This window comes from Neovison vison, chromosome 7 (genome assembly GCF_020171115.1).
Source record: "Neovison vison isolate M4711 chromosome 7, ASM_NN_V1, whole genome shotgun sequence".
In the NCBI taxonomy this organism is placed as follows: Eukaryota; Metazoa; Chordata; class Mammalia; order Carnivora; family Mustelidae; genus Neogale; species Neogale vison.
Window position 1 is genome coordinate 101,636,306 of NC_058097.1, and position 6,635 is coordinate 101,642,940.

The window sequence follows — 6,635 nt, forward strand, 5'->3', positions numbered from 1 at the left end:
CCAACACCCACACCCAGCTCAGCCCAACCTCTGCTCTGCTCAGGAGCAGCAAACAGAGGGACCGGGCGCAGGTGGTAGGTACTCCCTCTGGGCAGGCATGACTTACTTCCGACAGGTAGGGAATTGGGCCAGCTCACATGCACAAGATGTGTTCCTTTGGTTCCTTGCTCTCTGCCTCCCCTGCCCAACATGCTGGTCCTAAAGCTTTAGCTCCTGGGAGAACTTGGGTTTTCAGAGTTCTGTTGACATTCGAAGTGTAGATCTGTGTTGCCTTTGTTCCCTGTGCTTGTGTTGGAGATGAAGGCAGGAAAAGTCATCCTATTCTGAAAGCAGAGTATGAAATATCCAGTCACCCTGCCCCCCACACCTCAGGCTTGAAAGCCACAGCCAACTACATACTTCACGTTCTACACTATCAGCTTTAGGGTCTCCCGGATGCATGTGACATGAAATCGTAGTGAAAAAAATCTCGTTCCTGAACTTTTGCCTTGCAGAAGACAGTTTAGGGACACCGCCCCTCGCCTGCACTCTCATTTCTGGTCTGGCCAATGCCCAGTCACACTGACACGTGTAGCCACTCAAGGGCACAGCTACCACATCCTCCCGGAGCACTTCCGGTCCCCCTGCCCCCCGTTCTGGCCAACCCTGCACACCCCCAGTCCTCCCGAGCATTCCCTGTCGTGACCTTGCTGTGATCCCCCTCCTGGAGCATTTTTGGTCTCCCTAACCCCAGGTCTGGCCAATCCTGCACACCCCCAGTCCTCCTGAGTGTCCTCTGTCATGGCACATGTCACTCAAGGCTGTCGATTGTTGTCTCTCGGTCTGTCTCTCCTCCTTGGAGCAGATCTCTCTTCCAGATGCCTGATTGGGTGACAGGCCCAGGAATCGTTTCGGGATCTTTTGTCCTGGAACAGCCGGCGTCCTTCAAAACCCAGATGGGCAGGGGGAGTCTGTTCCTCTGTGTGCCCCCAGCCTCAGAGGGATCTAGTATCCAGGACAAGGGATTTGGGACTCCTCCCAGATGAAGTTTGTTCTGTGAAGGTGACTTCCTTCCGAGATCATTATGGAACCGCATGGCATGGCTGGCCATTCTGGGGGGACAGAAAGCATGCTGCTGTATTGTCTTCTCCTTGCACACCGTGGCTAAGGAGGAAACACATGCTCACCCGCAGAAGTTCACACTTACACCTCCGTTTCTAAGCATCACTACCATGGAAACAACAGGGAATTCCCGTTGGGCTGCAGACTTGTAGATGTGCCATTCAAGGTGTAAATAGAGGAGGATGGAGATGGAGTTCTGGCTAAAAGGATGGAAGTCCTTGCCTCTGGGGATGAAGAAATTAGATTTTACCCAGAACGCACTATGTTCTACTCAAAGAAGGACATGATCCTAGGGTCTTTGGGACTAGGGATCTGCACAGACTTTTGTATAGAATCATCTGTAAAGATTTTCTGTTAGGTGTTGCAGTCCACCTGGTATCTCTGGCAATGACCCCACTTTTGCACTGTGGCTTGAGAGCAGCCACAGACTATCCATAGCTAATGTTCCAGTCACACTTGATTGACAGAGTACAGGGGGAGGTTCCTTTGACCCATGGGTGGTAGCTTCCCACACCCCAGATTTGCACAATGATGGATGATGGGGGAGAGAGCTCTTCTTTTCCAGTGGCAGAGTGGGAGTACACCTTTCCAGTGGCTGGGTGGGATTACACTCAGATCTACCCTGCCTGACACCGGCCCCTCCACTTGAAAGGACAAAAAGATGATAGTGAGATTGGCCAACAATGAAGCTTTCAGAACCCCCCCCCAACACTCTGTAGGCCTCTGGCTTCCCCCAACACATTTATCTGTGGTTGAATTCATGTAGGTATTCTTTGGCTGAGTAAGTCCCCATTGCTGGGTGGGTATATCTGGTGGGTTATATACCACATAGATGGTCATCTTGTTCAGGCCAAGACCATGAGCACATTTAGGGTTCTCCTGACTTAGCAGAGGATCTAGCATGTGTGGGCCTGAGGATGAGTCTGATTCAGCCCTCGGCAATGTTGTGGAGCACGTGCCTTTCTGGGCCCTCTCTGGCACTGGCACGGGATAGCCTAGACCACTTCTGCAGTCACAGTGGAAAAGCCCCTGGCCTGGGTTGCCCAGCCCATGCTTGGCTCTGCAGGCTCCTCCCACCTCTTCGGCTGGGACCAGGTTACATGCCTGTGGATGAGCCAATCCCCAGGACCAGGGAGTGGAGCCGTGGAGATTGACACACGTTGTTAGGACCTCTGTTGTAATGAATTTTCCATTGGCTGTGGTGGCAAGATCTCCTGGAAAGCAACTGTTAAAAAAGCAAATATTAATTTCTGATAGTAACTGGGTCCAAGGTGCTGGCTTAGCACCTAGCAGCTTAGTCCCAGCACCTTGGGGATACTGTACTTCTCTGCAGAGACAATGGCTGAGAATGAGCAAAGTGGATGGAAATGGGTCTGGTGTACACAAGGCAAAGGTGTGTGTGTGTGTAGGGCATTGGGGATAATAGCTCTGGCCAAACTGTATCTTCAGCTTACCTAGGTTCCAGAAGGTACAGGGAATGCGTGGTGTTTCACCTTCCATCATTTTGTAGATGAAGAACATGCATTTGCATGGAGTATGGCAAGACTCGTTCCAAGTCTTCTCTAGCTGGTGCAGCGGTCAGGGAGAGCAGCGCCCTCCATCTGCTAGGAGACGGTTGAGAGGCTGAGTGCTCTCAAGAAGGTGTCCAGCTTTTGCAGGACCCACTGTGAGCCTGCACATAGGACTGACAAAGACAGTTCACAGTTTTGTTCTGAGGATGGAGTGTTGGAAGAATGCAGTGACCCGTGTAATCTGTGTGGCCCTAGGTCCCTGATATGGAGAACTTTGAGGCCAAAACTCTGGGAATGGAGGTCTGTGGTTTGGGCCTACAGCATGGCAGGCCAGATATTCAAATGCTGATTCAAGCTCCCTGGGGTCTGAGTTTATGGCGGCTATCAGTCTGTGGCTCAGGCTCGAGTTTGTAACCATGGCAGACCTCCGAAAGTGGGGAGGCCACTCTGGGGCCGTGCAGGTTTCTCCTACTCTGAGGGTTTCACAGAGCTCTAAATAACAATGTTACCTTATGGGGGTCAGGATGATTTCCATTATGTGGGGGGTCCCCCATATGGAGGGATTTGAGACCAGGTCTCTGGGAACAGATGCCAGAAAACCTAAGGTAGAGTTAGGAATACATCGAGGGGCATGGTAGGCCTGAGCTGGTGGCTCTGGGGCAAGCTACCCAAGGGGTTGTTTGATGGGCGGGGCTCAGGATGAGTGTCAGACTGTGCATCAGTGTCCAGGGGAGCCTATAACAATGGGGAGGCTTTGGGGGCCTTGCAGGTTTCTCCTAATATTGGAGTTTCGTGCAGCTTCATAGGACGTTTTCCTTCTGGAGGGCAGACAGAGTCCTGTGGTGTAGCTCCTAAGTTCCCCATCAGGAGGGCTTTTGGGTTGGGAGTCTGGGGACGGAAGTGTGAAAACTCAAGCTAGGGATAGGGATAGGGATAGGACTAGGCAACAGTAGGCCCGATCTGCAGAGGCTGAGTTGAGCTCCCTTGGATCTGAAGTTAGGTCGGGTGCTAGGCTGTACCTCAGGCTGGAGTTTGTGTCCATGAGGGCCGCCGAATGTGGGGTGGCATCAGGGGACCATGGAGGTTTCTCCAGTCTAGGGGTTTTGCATAAACCAAAATAGATTTCATTCGGGGAGACAGGAAAATTCCTGTTTTTTAGCTCAGGGGTCCCCATATGGAGGGATTCGAGACCAGGCCTCTGATGATGCATGCCTGAGAACCCAAGCTAGGGTTATAAGATTATGGCCTAGGGGCATGGAAGACTGGACCTTCTGGCTGTGGGGCCGTGGCTGAGTGGAGGGCGGTGCTCAGGCTGAATGTCAGAATACGCATTAGCGTCCAGTGCGGGCCTCTGAAAGTGGGGGTGGCCTTGGGGGCCATGCAGGTGTCACCTACTCTGGGGTTTTATGCAACTCCATAGGGCACAGTTTCCTTCTGGAGGGCAGGTAGTGTCCTGTGGTGTGGTTCTGGAGTCCCCAATCTGGAGGGCTTGTGGCCAATGGACTCATGGGGCAGAAGTCGGAAAACCCAAGCTAAGGTTAGGATTAGGGCCTCGTTGTACGGCTGGTGAAACCTGCTGGCCCGCTGGTGAGCTACCTGGGGAGGCTGAGTTGAGGGCCGGGCTCATGCTGAGGGTCAGAATGCTCATTAGTGTCCAGGGCGGGCCTCTGAAAGTGGTGGCGGCCTCGGGGGCCATGCAGGTTTCTCTTAATCTGTGGCTTTTGTGCAACTCCATATGGCGCAGCCTTCTGGAAGGCAAGCAGAGTCTTGTGGTGTGGCTCCAGAGTCCCCAAACTCCAGGGCTTGTGGGCCAGGACTCTGGGGACGGAAGCCTGAAAACCCAAGCTAGGGTTAGGGTTAGGGTTAGGGCCTAGGGCATGGCAGGCCCAACTTGCAGAAGGTGATGTGAGCTCCCTGGGATCTGAAGTTAGGACAGGTGTCAGGCTGTGGTTCAGGCTGGAGACTGTGTCCATGGGGGCCGCCGAATGTGGCGGTGGCCTCAGGTTCTATGAAGGTTTCTCCCACTCTGGTGGTTATACGCAGCTCTAAATTGCAAGGTTTCGTTCTGGGGGACAGGACTTCTGTTTGTGGCTCAGGAGTCCCCCATATGGAGGGATTCAAGACCAGTCTGGGTATGGATGCCTTAAAACCCAGCCTAGGGCTAAGATTAGGCCCAACCTGCTGGCTCTGGGGCGATCTGCCCAGGGAGCTGCATTGAGAACAGGGCTCAGTCTGAGGGTCACAATGTGGGTGTGTGTCTAGGGTGGCCTCCAAAAGTGGTGGTGGCCTTAGGTGCCATGCAGTTTTCTCTCACTCTGAGGGTTCTACACAGCTCCAAACAGCAAGGTTTCCTTCTGGGGGCACAGGAAATTTTTTTTTTTCCTCAGAGGCCCCTATATGGAGGGATTCGAGACCAGGGAATCTATTCCCTATCTTGGGAATATTCCCCAAGTAGGGAATAGATTCCTGAAAACCCAAGCTAGGGTTAGGATCAGGGCCTAGGGTCATGGCAGGCCTCATCTGCTGGCTCTGGGGCAAGCTACCCAGTGGGCTGAGTGGAAGGCGGGATTCAGGCTGAGGGTCACAATACAGTTTCTTGTCCCCGGCAGCCTCTGGAAGTGGGAGTGGCCTAAGGGGCCATGCACGTTTATCCTACTCTGAGGGTTTTACACAGCTACAAATAGGAAGTTTCCTTCTGGGGCAGGAAGAGTTCTGTTTTGTGGCTCAGAGGTCTCAAATCCCTCCGTTAGGGATTTGAGACTAGGCTTCCTGGGACGGATGCCTGAAAACCCAATCTAAGTTTAGGATTAGCGCCTTGGGGCTTGGCAGGCCAAATCTGCTGGCTGTGGGGCGAGCTACCCAGGGGCCTGAGTTGAGGGAGGGCTCAAGGTCAGTGTCAGGTTGCACATTAGTGTCCAGGGTGCCCTACGAAAGAGGTGTGGTATCGATGGCCGTGCAGATTTCTCCTACTATGGGGATTTTGTGCAGCTCCATAGGGCATGGTCCTTCTATGGAGGGCAGGCAGAGTCCTGTGATGTAGCTCCAGAGTCCCCAATCTAGAGGGCTTGTGGGTCAGGACTCTGGGGACGGAAGTCTGAAAACCCAAGCTAGGGTTAGGGTTAGGGCCTAGGGCCTGGCCGGCCTGATCTGCAGCCACTGAGGCAAGCTCCCAGGGTTACAAAATTAGGGAAGTGTCAGTCTGTGCCTCAGGCTGGAGTTTGTGTGCATGGGGGCCGCTGAATGTGGGTGTGGCGTCAGGGGGACATCAACATTTCTACAGCTCTGAGGCTTTTGTACAGCTCCAAATAGCAAGGTTTCATTCTGGGGGACAAGATGAGTCCTATTTTATGGTTCAGGGGTCCCCTATGTGGAGGGATTCGAGAGTAAGCCTTTGTGTATGGATGCCTGAAAGCCCAGTTAGGGTTAGGAATAGGGCCTAGGGGTATGGCAGGCCTGATCTGATGGCTCTGGGGTGAGCTACCCGTGGGGCCGAGTTGAAAACAGGGCTCAGCTGAGGGTCACGATGCGGGTTTGTGTGCAGGACGGCCTCCGAATGTGGTGGTGGATGCATGGACCATTCAGGTTTCTCCTACACTGAAGGTTTTACACTGCCCCAAATAGCAAGATTTCCTTCTTGGGGAGTTGGAGTAGTTCTGTTTTGTGGCTCAGGGGTCCCCCATATGGAGGGATATGAGACCAGGCCTCTGAGGATGGATGTCTGAGAACTCAAGCTAGTCTTGAATGGAGCCTAGATTGCCGGCCAGATCTGGTCGCTGTGGGGTAAGGTACCAGGGTTTGCTGGGTGGAGGGCGGGTCTCAGGCTGTGTCTGATTGGGTTAGTGCCCAGGGTGGAACTCTGAAACGGGGTGGCATTGGGGGCCATGCAGGTTTCTTCTATTCCAGGGGTTTTGTGTGCTCCATAGGGCACAGTTTACTTCTGAAGGGGTGGCAGAGTCCTGTGGTGTGCCTCTGGAGTCCCAGTCTGGAGGGTTTTTGGGCCAGGATTCCAAACAGTTGTATGGA